General features: G+C 38.1%; 2 long non-coding RNA genes across 4 annotated transcripts in view; one reads left to right on the plus strand and one right to left on the minus strand.

Annotated features, from left to right (window-relative positions):
* LOC136847199 (uncharacterized) overlaps positions 1 to 12,500 on the plus strand; it is a 107,281-nt gene that overhangs the window by 59,921 nt on the left and 34,860 nt on the right. The window lies entirely within an intron of this gene.
* The window catches only part of LOC136847198 (uncharacterized), a 139,751-nt gene continuing 130,142 nt past the window's right edge, over positions 2,892 to 12,500 (minus strand). For 2 of the 3 annotated variants that reach the window (XR_010855655.1, XR_010855654.1), the window contains exon 7: positions 2,892 to 3,010. This is a non-coding gene — a long non-coding RNA (uncharacterized lncRNA). The remainder of the gene's footprint in view (positions 3,011 to 12,500) is intronic. The other variant, XR_010855656.1, reaches the window with a different exon arrangement.

Consider the following 12,500-nt stretch of genomic DNA (forward strand, 5'->3'; position numbering starts at 1 on the left):
ACTTTATTCGAACGTTTCGTAATTATCAAATTAATTACATCATCAGGGCTGTTAAAATGAAAAATAAAATTCTTTGTAATTAATTTGATAATTACGAAACGTTGGAATAAATTGAGCCTGTATATCTGTGTGTCCTCTGCCTTTCTTTGATGATTTTAAATATGGATTGACTCCTGGATCCTTACACTAAGCTATATATATATATATATATATATATATATATATATATATATATATATATATATATATATATATATATATATATATATATATATATATATATATATATATATATACTATATATATATATATTTTTTTTTTTTTTTTTTTTTTTTTTTTCTGCTTCTCATTTAGCCTCATAACCTCTCATTTGTTCACATCCCGTCACTTCTCTTGCGAACCCCTTCGAAGTAATATACTAGTTGCAAATTCTTTGTACTATTCCCAGACAATATTGTAGCATCTAATGCTCCAGTCGTTGCGGATTCTCTTCATTGTACCCAATCAGCATTGTATCATCTAATGCTCCAGCCGTTGCGGATTCTCTCCACTATACCCAATCAACATTGTATCATGCAATGCGTCAGTCGTCGCAGATTCTCTTCACTATCCTCAGTCTATATTGTTTCATCTTTGAAAATCAGATATACCACGTTCATTCACGACCCATCTTCTTATTGTTATCTTACAGCTTTGCACATACGTTCCCTGTCCTTTCTCTAACTTCTCGCATTAAGCAATGCAGAAAAGTAATGAATAGATCTGGAGACATAGCACACCCTTGTCGCATCCAGTTTTCACACCAAACCAATCAGCCTCCTGCCTACGATTGTTTTACAGCAATGGCAGTGAAAATTTTACACGTAGTGCCTCAGTTACATGATAAACACTACTGGGTTCCAGTGTTAAATCAGTTGGCTTCTTAGGCCCAAGTGCTAAAAGTGCTGTGAAAAAAACAAAGTATATCAATTCAGAACCAAGTATGGTGCTGAAACAGTGTTAGGTAGACCTTAATGTAGTTTTTCCATGTCCAATATTAAACTCAAAAGACCTGGATGGCCGCATATCTCACCCCGACTTTAAAAAATCAGCTAATGGTCCATCCGCTGTCTTACATCCTGTGACAATACAATGAATGTTGTTTCAGATTTCAAAGCGTTATTGTAGGGAATGTTATATAGCATATGCAGAGTAGCAGGTTTTTAAGTGTTAGTGATCTTCCATTGAAACAAAGAAATTCCTGGTCACATAATTCTGACGTTATCAGAATGATTTGATTTATGAAATTTTGGCTGTTAAGCTTGTACCCGGGCATTTGGCCACTCAGCGCTTAAAGTTAATTATATATACCTTAGTTTTACCAGACCACTGAGCTGATTAACAGCTCTCTAGGGCTGGCCCGAAGGATGAACTTATTTTACGTGGCTAGAACCAATTGGTTGCTTAGCAACGGAACCTATCTTATTGTGGCATCGGAACCACATTATAGCGAAAATGAATTTCTATCACCAGAAATAAATTCCTCTAACTCTTCATCAGCCGGCCGGAGACTCGAACTCGGGCCTAGCGAGTGCTAGTCCACAGCTCTACCGACTCTCCCAACGAAGAGCTACTCAGCGCTTAAGACAGTGAGCAGAGGGAATGGGAGTGGTTGAGGGGCAAGATAAAATAAAGGTGGAACTTGGGGAGAACCCTCAGTTGCACGGAGGAGTAACAGTCAGAGGTGTTGGACAGCAAGATTGAAGAATGGAAAGGGGAATGTAAGTAAAGTAAAAGACTAAAAAGTGGATGCGGCTCGGGACTGAAGGGACGCTGCGAATACCCTTTAGTAATACCTACAGTGTACCACCTGGTGTGCACTCACGACACTACCACCTTTTGGGGCCAGCAGAAACTTGGTATCTTTTATCTGTTGAAGTAAGTTCATTATGGTATGCCGTTCCACACGAGTCATCAAATCATGGTTGCGTCTTAGTCCAAATTTGTACTGTGCCCTTGACTGTGAGACATTTGCTGGTCGAATGTCCCAGCCTTGGGAATTTGAGACATACTCGTAGGTTCCTGTCCTGGGGTCGTGACAGAAAGTGATTTTATTCTAGCTACAATTCTCTGTGAGGATTGTAATATAGAGCAGTTAAATATTTTTGTGGGAGGCGGGCCTCCTCACCATATGAAGTATATGTAAGTATTGATAATATATTCGAGCAGGTATGATTATATACATATATATTTTTAGATATTTTTATATGAAATTCTTTTTCAACTTATTTATTTTAAGTTTTCTGTTTAAATTTATCACGGCGTCAATAACCCAGGTGTTGTGACGCCAGTTTTAATAGACATAATCAATCAATCAATCAATGACTGCTTTTCTTGGGATGGAACAGGCTTGAATTTCTAAAACTCTTAATCAGTTTCTTCATGGGGCAATATCAGTCAGTATGGCATATGGATGACAGGTCCCAGCTGAACCGCAGACTTTGGCCTCAACGGAGGCTGGAACATAAGTAGATCAGGTACATTAACAGAAACATTAATGAGTTAATTTATCAGTTGGAGACAGTCAAAATATATACAGAAATTCAAAATTGACTTGTCCTGTTTGCGGAAGGTGCAGAAGTAAGCTAGTCTCTGTGTTTGGCACCTTTCTTTCTACGAAGTCTCTATTTTGAGTGAGGTGGTTTAAAACTCTTCTTTCGTCCTATTCCAGGCAGTTCGTATTTTGTAATCAGAAGAAGATTTAAGCTTTGACCTGTCTTTCTCTTTCGTTTTTTTTTTTTTGCTGCTCAATCAAGCTTAATTCTTGAATATTCTCCTGTTTTCTTTTATTTTTCTTAGATCTGTATTTAATCCATAATTTCATTTATTAGCAGGATGAAATAAAAGAAAAATTTGACTCTGTAACGTTTATTACATGCAAGGAAGACAAGTGAGAGAGTACGATTACTTACCGCCAGTAACATCCAACATCAGTAGTTTCTCAGAATTCAGACACAGAAGATAGTCTACTCTGAAAATAAAAAAAAGAGTTTGTATAGTACTTTGTTGTACTCAGCTGTCCATAAATAATTATCATATGATTTACAGGGGTCTGTAAATCATAACAAGAAATATGGAATAATTTTTAATTATTAGCTTTTTTTTTTTTGCTACTTATTTTCCCAGTTTCTTAGTGTTCCCAGACTTTACTGTGAATTCTCTCAGTTTTTTGGTGTTCCCAGACTTTATTGTGAATGTTCTCAGTTTCTTAGTGTTCCCAGATGTTATTGTGAATTTTCTCAGTTAATTGGTATTCCCAGACTTTATTGTGAATTTTCTCAGTTTCTTAGTGTTCCCAGACTTTATTGTGAATTATCTCAGTTTCTTAGTGTTCCCAGACTTTACTGTGAATTCTCTCGGTTTCTTAGTGTTCCCAGACTTTTCTGTGAATTTTCTGTTTCTTAGAGTTCCCAGACTTTATTGAGAATTCTCTCAGTTTCTTAGTGTTCCCAGACTTTATTGTAAATTTTCTCAGTTTCTTAGTGTTCCCAGACTAGTATGACCCATTGCCGCTAGCACGTAAATTTTCTGTTTCTTAGTGTTCCCAGACTTTAGTATGACCCATTGCCGCTAGCACGTAAATTTTCTCAGTTTCTCAGTGTTCCCAGACTTTAGTATGACCCATTGCCGCTAGCACGTAAATTTTCTCAGTTTCTCAGTGTTCCCAGACTTTAGTATGACCCATTGCCGCTAGCACGTAAATTTTCTCAGTTTCTTAGTGTTCCCAGACTTTAGTATGACCCATTGCCGCTAGCACGTAAATTTTCTGTTTCTTAGTGTTCCCAGACTTTAGTATGACCCATTGCCGCTAGCACGTAAATTTTCTGTTTCTTAGTGTTCCCAGACTTTAGTATGACCCATTGCCCGCTTCACGTAAATTTTCTCAGTTTCTTAGTGTTCCCAGACTTTGGTATGACCCATTGCCGCTAGCACGTAAATTTTCTGTTTCTTAGTGTTCCCAGACTTTAGTATGACCCATTGCCGCTAGCACGTAAATTTTCTGTTTCTTAGTGTTCCCAGACTTTAGTATGACCCATTGCCGCTAGCACGTAAATTTTCTGTTTCTTAGTGTTCCCAGACTTTAATATGACCCATTGCCGCTAGCACGTAAATTTTCTGTTTCTTAGTGTTCCCAGACTTTAGTATGACCCATTGCCGCTAGCACGTAAATTTTCTCAGTTTCTCAGTGTTCCCGACTTTAGTATGACCCATTGCCGCTAGCACGTAAATTTTCTCAGTTTCTTAGTGTTCCCAGACTTTAGTATGACCCATTGCCGCTAGCACGTAAATTTTCTCAGTTTCTTAGTGTTCCCAGACTTTAGTATGACCCATTGCCGCTAGCACTTAAATTTTCTCAGTTTCTCAGTGTTCCCGACTTTAGTATGACCCATTGCCGCTAGCACGTAAATTTTCTCAGTTTCTTAGTGTTCCCAGACTTTAGTATGACCCATTGCCGCTAGCACGTAAATTTTCTCAGTTTCTCAGTGTTCCCGACTTTAGTATGACCCATTGCCGCTAGCACGTAAATTTTCTCAGTTTCTTAGTGTTCCCAGACTTTAGTATGACCCATTGCGCTAGCACGTAAATTTTCTCAGTTTCTTAGTGTTCCCAGACTTTAGTATGACCCATTGCCGCTAGCACCAGGCCCCTTCGGGCGCTTCCAGGTTTCGGCAACGATTTTTTTTTATGTGCTCATTTAACTGACATAGCTTGGTGGTTGATCTGAAACACAGCCCTCTGATTTTGTTCAGACCTCCTGGTGGCATGATCCCCTCCCCCCTCCCCCCATCCCCCACACACCTCTTATACCTACACAAGAAGAGTATCTCCTATGACTTTTTTCCTCTACAGTACATTTTTAAAGACAGATTTTGGCGTAGACAAGCTGATCGTCTGTAAGTCTGCAGGAAATTTCCGTAAAAAATGTTCCATTTACATATCTCTATCTGGGTCCTAATGTCAATAATAGGCAGAAGTCAGGAGAGAGAGAGAGAGAGAGAGAGAGAGAGCTATCGTTCGCAGAAGTAAAATTTGATCTTTTTCTTCGTGTCTGAAAGAGGTTATTAAAAGTGATAGCCTAATCCCCGTGTAATTTCCTCCGTGGCTTAATGTGTATCCTTTTACGCATAAGGTTCTTATAATGGCAAAAATCCAATACCTCTCCTGCCTCCGACTACGGATAATTTCGACGAAAAATCCACCAAACAAGATCCACAATCTATCAAACGAATATCGATAACACGATCCCCCTGTGTAACTCCTCTAATGCTCTTTTGTATTCGCCCCGACTCCTTTTCTGCGATGTGCATTTGTTTATTCGTCTCGTGAGCTCCACCCATCCTTCTCTCGTCTCGCCTGTTTGTTGTTCTTTCTTTAAAATGTGATGTGTGGATAGCCAGCACCGAGCCTGTCTTTTATTTAGAAATATGAAGGGAACTATTCCCTCGCTAAAATGAGAAAGTAACTAAACCCAGACGCGATAACGGGAGGAGGAAGAGCAGTCGAAGAATCGGAAAAGGCCGACTTGGCAACTGCGTTTTGCCGCCCGAGTGTAAGCTAAGACTGAAAATCGAGTTTATTGGAGAAATAGAAGCACATCAGCAATAGACACGGAGACGAACGGAGGTGGGGAACAGGTGGCTTTTCCTGAATCAAGACTTGCCATTTTTCTAACCGCCGCTAGCGAAAGGGGGAATGAGAGAGGCCCCGAAGAATAATGGAATTGAAATTTACGCGCCCTGGAGAGAGAGAGAGAGACGCCCGATGATCGATCCAAAATAAGACGTATTTTTGCTTTTTTTTTTATTTCTTTTTGTTTCCGTAAGGAGTGATGAGTAAAGGTGTCTTAAAACGTGCAAAAAATTGTTTTTATTATTTGTTGTGACGAGTATTTTTAGTAATAATGATAATTTTGCTAATTTCTTACGTTTAAAGTAAAAATGAGAAAGATATATTTTGATGTTAAAGGAAAAAATGCCGGTGTATTTGCAAAATGCAATCACAACACACTCATTGTTGCACTGCACACACACACACACACACACACACACACACACACACACACACACACACACACACATATATATATATATATATATATATATATATATATATATATATATATATATATATATATGTGTGTGTGTGTGTGTCTGTGTGTGTGTGTGTCTATATCTCACTCCTTTTGTGACCATGTGGGTCTAAATTTATAATTAGCAGACTAACTGATTCAGAATGCTGTTGGTTTACAGAGCTGTTTTAGAGTACTACCTTTGTTATTTACTGTAACTTAACATCTTACACCATTAATTTCTCGTAACTGAGACGGAAAGAGGAGAGGAAGAGAGAGAGAGAGAGAGAGAGAGAGAGAGAGATGCAACATTTGCTTGTCTCTGCAAGACAGTTGAACAACAACGGGTAATAATTCATTTCATAAATCAACAGAGGTACACGGAATTTTTCATGATGCGCCCATACCTTTTCGAGGATTAAACAAAGTCCGCTACAAACTACACCACGAGGACCAAATGGAGAGAGAGAGAGAGAGAGAGACTGACTGTAGAGCGGTATACGTTATTACACTGCCGTAATGCGCAACATGTACAAATGGATTTACGAATAACATTATTATATTGAATGCAGAGAGGGAAACATTTATTGACACAGCAGAGACGTCAAATGCAAAATGAAGAATAAACGTAAACGGAAAGAAGAATAGAAGAAAGAAGCCTCTCGATTCAAGTCTGAGGCATAGCCCAGCAGAATTTTAGCTGAGAGAAAAAAGGTGTGGGTGTGACCGAGAGAGAGAGAGAGAGAGAGAGAGAGAGAGAGAGAGAGAGATTCGTGGACAGAAAGAGAGAGACTGACACGGGGGAGGGGAGAGAGAGAGATTCAGGGAGAGAAAGAGAGAGACAGAGAGAGAGAAAGATTCAGAGAGAGAGAGACAGATTCAGGGAGAGAAAGATAGAGACTGAGAGCGAGAGAGAAAGATTCAGGGAGAGAGAGAGAGATTCAGGGAAAGAAAGAGAGACTGAGAGGGGGAGAGAGAGAGAGAGAGAGAGAGAGGAAGATTCAGGGAGAGAAAGGGAGACTGAGAGAAAGAGAGAGAGAGAGAGAGAGAGAGAGAGAATGTATCTGAGGATTACCTCGTCGACTCCGTAGGGGGTTAGTGCTGTCAGTGCACCTCATGCACTGCGCTGTAGGCATTACTTAAGGTTCTTTGCAGCAACCCCTCGGCCCCTAGCTACACCCCTATTCATTCCTTTTACTGTACCTCCCTTCATATTCTCTTTCTTCCATCTTACTGTCCACCCTCTCCTAACAATTGTTTCATAGTGCAACTGCGAGATTTCCCTCCTGTTACGCCTTTTAAACTTTTTACTGTCAATTTCCGTTCCAGCGCTGAATGACGTCGTAGGTCCCAGCCCTTGGGCTTTTGCCTAAATCTTGTATTCTATTCTGTTACCTCGTCGAGGCCTTCTGGTTTGGTATAATGATATTATTTTATATGTTTTTGACAGTACGGATCATTAGAGTCTGACTCTCTCTCTCTCTCTCTCTCTCTCTCTCTCTCTCTCTCTCTCTCTCTCTCTCTCTTACAAGAGCGATTAATAACCAAGTACTTCATTCTTCGCCTAGATCAGATCAGGCATACTGGAAATATAAGGAAGAGTGCTCGTATTGTCCCTTTCCTTGCCCGGTTCTGGGATCAAACGCGGGTTCAACAAGTTGAAACTAAGAGTAGTACTAATTGCGCCACGTGGACCAGAGAGAGAGAGAGAGAGAGAGAGAGAGGTACTTTTATGCAACAAAAACTCACTTCCGTAGCTTATTGTAATGTTACACACAGAGGGAGAGAAAAAGTAGTTATAGATAAAGCCGTTAAACTGTCAGCCCCTTGTCACCAGGACTAGCAATTTTGAAGTGTCAATACTCATTATAGTAGCAGAAGTTGTTGCCACGGTAATAGTAACAGTAATTGTAGTAATAGCGCTAATATTCAGTATTTAGACAATGAACATAAAGGAACAAATGGAACATAACCAATGTTATTGTTACTGTTACTTCAAGAGGTAATTACAGTAGTAGTTGTAGTTGTTGTTGTAAACTTATAATAAAAGAAAATTAGGAATAAATATAGACACCAACGCATATATAAAAAAGGTAGCGACAATAAGAAGAAAAAGAAGAGAAATAAACACTTCCGAAGCGGGACGAATTTCCCATCGGTTTGCAGATGCGTTCCAGACGTGGACATAATATATGCGCATGAATATTTTATTATTATGAAGCATAGAAGCTTTCAGAGCTCTCTCTCTCTCTCTCTCTCTCTCTCTCTCTTTCTTTCTCTCTCTCTCTCTCTCTCTCTCTCTCTCTCTCTCTCTCTCAGGCATTTAGAAAGGACATTAAGGGTACAATACGCAAGCCCCAGACACTCTTCTGTAAAGGTGCCAGGAGGTTCGAAGACCGGGCACAAAAATGTTTCTTCCTTTTCAACTCTGTTGTGGAGACATAAATTGAAACGTATAAATCTGTTTCGTTGGGGACTTGGAATTGCAGTCTCCAAGGCGCCCACTCCAGAGAGAGAGAGAGAGAGAGAGAGAGAGAGAGACGGGTGATAGAGGATGCATTTTCTGGTTGAGTACTGACGACGCACGCCTGTTACTCTCTCTCTCTCTCTCTCCATATCCTGCAACAATCGACTAGCAAGTTCGTTGGCAAAGGATTTCTCATACAAAAAGTCCAGCTGTTCCCACCATGCTTGCGTCCTCGTGGAATCGATCTCGGGTTTCGCTGAAGTGAGGATGTTGGCTGTGTCGTCCCTCTCTGTTCCTCTCCCTTCTACACATACATACATACATACATATATATATATATATATATATATATATATATATATATATATATATATATATATATATATATATATATATATATATATATATATATATATATATAGTGCATATGTGTGCATTATAACTATAATGGCTACTTGACTAATGTTTTAGCATTTTTGCTTTGCTTTTCAGGCTGATATATATATATATATATATATATATATATATATATATATATATATATATATATATATATATAATATACTGTATATATACACACTTTCAGGAGCACAGTTTTCCTCTAAGACAATTTTTATTACCCATTAAACCAATTACATTTAACGAAAAGAAAATATATATGTATATACAGTATATGTGTATATAGAAACAAAAATAGAGAGAGAGAAGGAGAAGTTTATTAGTCTCATCTACCATATATATATATATATATATATATATATATATATATATATATATATATATATATATATATATGTTATAGCCATAATGATCTCCTAAATTTTCAGTTTCCTCACACTTTTTGAAAACGATTGTCACTTCCTTCTGTAATATAGTGTGGAACTGAAATAATGGACTTTCCTCAGCCTCGTCTTGTCGCTGTAAAATATGCAAAAACGAAGGAATGTACATTGTATTTATCGTGAAAGTATTGAAATTGACATGATTGTCTTCCACTATAGTAATAATAATAATAATAATAATAATAATAATAATAATAATAATAATCCTTTTCCGCCTAGGAACGTGTGGTTATGGAATTGACCTAAAAAATTATAGCCGATTCACTTAACTGATATGGAGTAGGTTAATTACCTTAGTTAATATGAGAGAAGGAATAGAATTCTACGTTCTTGAAGTGAAGTTTATATGTTTACGAAAGTAAAAAATAATAAATTACGAAAACTATAACGGAAGATTTCAGAGAGGACGAAGTGTCAACAAAATTGCCAGAGTGAGGTTTATCCCACTCATCCGATCCAGTAAATATACAAGAACAAAAGCATCTGCTTGGAAATAGAAAAAATGTCACTTTGTTTTCGCTGTCACGGACATAATTTCTCATATTCTCGCATAACTGATCAGTTGTCGAATTCAGTGGCAAAACTATCATTGATTCCAGGAGACATTTTTATCTTATAGTTATATTCATTTCTCATATTCTCGCATAACTAATCAGTTGTCGAATTCTGTGGCAAAACTGCCATTGCTTCCAGGAGACATTTATATCTTATAGTTTTTTTTATTTCTCATATTCTCACATAACTAATCAGTTGTCGAATTCAGTGGCAAAACTATCATTGATTCCGGGAGACGTTTTTATCTTATAGTTATATTCATTTCTCATATTCTCGCATAACTAATCAGTTGTCGAATTCAGTGGCAAAACTGTCATTGCCTCCAGGAGACATTTATATCTTATAGTTATTGTCATTTCTCAAATTCTCGCATAACTAATCAGTTGTCGAATTCAGTGGCAAAACTGTCATTCTTTCCAAGAGACATTTAAATCTCATAGTTATTTTCATTTCTCAAATTCTCGCATAACTAATCAGTTGTCTAATTCAGTGGCAAAACTGTCATTGCCTCCAGGAGACATTTATATCTTATAGTTATTTTCATTTCTCATTCTCGCATAACTAAACAATTGTCGAATTCAGTAGCAAACCTGCCATTGCTAATAGGAGACATTTATATCTAGTTATTTCATGTACCACATGCCGCTTAAATCCCACATTCTCTAGATAGTATTATTCAGAACTTTAGGAAGTTACTTAATACTTGGATGTTAAACTAAAACAAGAAATAACTTTAACCAGAGTTACGAAGATACTGACAGTAACTAACTTCTCTTCTTGAAGTAACCCAACATTTGCCATCAGGTAGCAGTAAGAATAATTTCCATATTTTTGGAATTCGGTAATCATAACCGTGTAACGTATTCAGCATCTGCCTCGGTTTTAGAAACCCCTTATGATCATAAATTTTTGGACCTCTCTCTCTCTCTCTCTCTCTCTCTCTCTCTCTCTCTCTCTCTCTCTCTCATGTATATATATACACATACACACACACACACACACACATACATATATATATATATATATATATATATATATATATATATATATATATATATATATATATATATATATATATATATATAAATATATATATATATATATATTATATATATATATATACAGTATATAGAAGCTAGTGAAGTACCTCTGTCCATGAGCCCCTATATGTACGGAATTCCTCAAACCTGCAAAATCTAATAATAATCCAGAAAATAGGCATGATGGATATGGAGCTAGCAATTGCATCCCCCCAAAAAAAATCAGCGCTCAATCTTGCAATAAGAGTCGGTATAAAGGACAATGGGTCAATAGCAAAATCCAGGTTAACTTCAACATCGCAGAAGACAAGCTTTCCTTTCTCAGATCATACTCTGTAAAGAGTTATTTATTATTATTATTATTATTATTATTATTATTATTATTATTATTATTATTATTATTATTATTATTATTATTATTATTTCAGTAGATTAAACCTATCCACGTGGAACAAGCACACCAAAGGGGCCATTGACTTGAAATTCAAGCTTCCAAAGGATGTCGGTTTCAACCTCCCACCGCAAACCCCACACTGCAGCAGTAACTGATTATGATACAGAACCAGTGATTTTTCATCGCCCTGGGGGAGACACGAACCCGCGACATCTGAGTGGCATGCCACGACACTAATCACTGTGCCAGCGGACCAGCTAAATTTCATTCAGTCACAAAGTCCGTCAGAACTAAGAACTCATTTTTCACACAGTGCCACTCACTATAGACCCGTCGACCTCACTGTTTCGTGCCATCTCAATCCTGTCATCGTGTATATCATCAGTATCCATTAAACTTTGACTCGTGTGAGGTGTCCTAGAACTCTATATATTATATTGTGTCTCCAGCAGCGTGTTTGATTCTCTTGAAACAGCATTTTCTTTACTAAGCAGCAAGGGACATCTATTTCTATTTTGTTACCATTTACAAAAAATAAGTTGAAGCAGACACTGCCAGTGCTAAAGCTAAATAGAAATGCAAGAGGCCAGCGAGCGTTATACACATGCAGCCATTCGCAAAGTGACAAACAAATATCTCTTTGGAGAGAGAGAGAGAGAGAGAGAGAGAGAGAGATGAGAACGCAGGAGACGAAGGAAGCAAGTCAAGACTCTATTGCTATATTTCGGCTAAAAGGCAGACGACCAGATTCTGAAGTGAGCAATTTTGCCCACTAGCTGGAAGGGCAGATGGTCGCATTTAGGGGTAGGAGGACGATGGGCCGGAGGGCTTGGAGGAGGAGGAGGAGGAGGAGGAGGAGAGGAGGGGAAGGGGTGGAGGAGGAGGAGGAGGGGTTGGAGGATGAGGTAGAGCAGGAGATGGAGAAGGAGGTTGAAGGAAGGGAAAAGAAGGAGGGAAGATGGTAGGGAGGGAGGAAGCGAGGGGGGTTGGAGGTAGGAGGGAATAAGAAGGCTCGAAGGAATGAGGAACGCATTGTGGGGGACATTTTGTTGAGATGGAACCTTTCGGGGCAACATATTGAGGGACAATTTTT

The sequence above is a fragment of the Macrobrachium rosenbergii genome, chromosome 16, assembly GCF_040412425.1.
Source record: "Macrobrachium rosenbergii isolate ZJJX-2024 chromosome 16, ASM4041242v1, whole genome shotgun sequence".
Lineage (NCBI taxonomy): Eukaryota > Metazoa > Arthropoda > Malacostraca > Decapoda > Palaemonidae > Macrobrachium > Macrobrachium rosenbergii.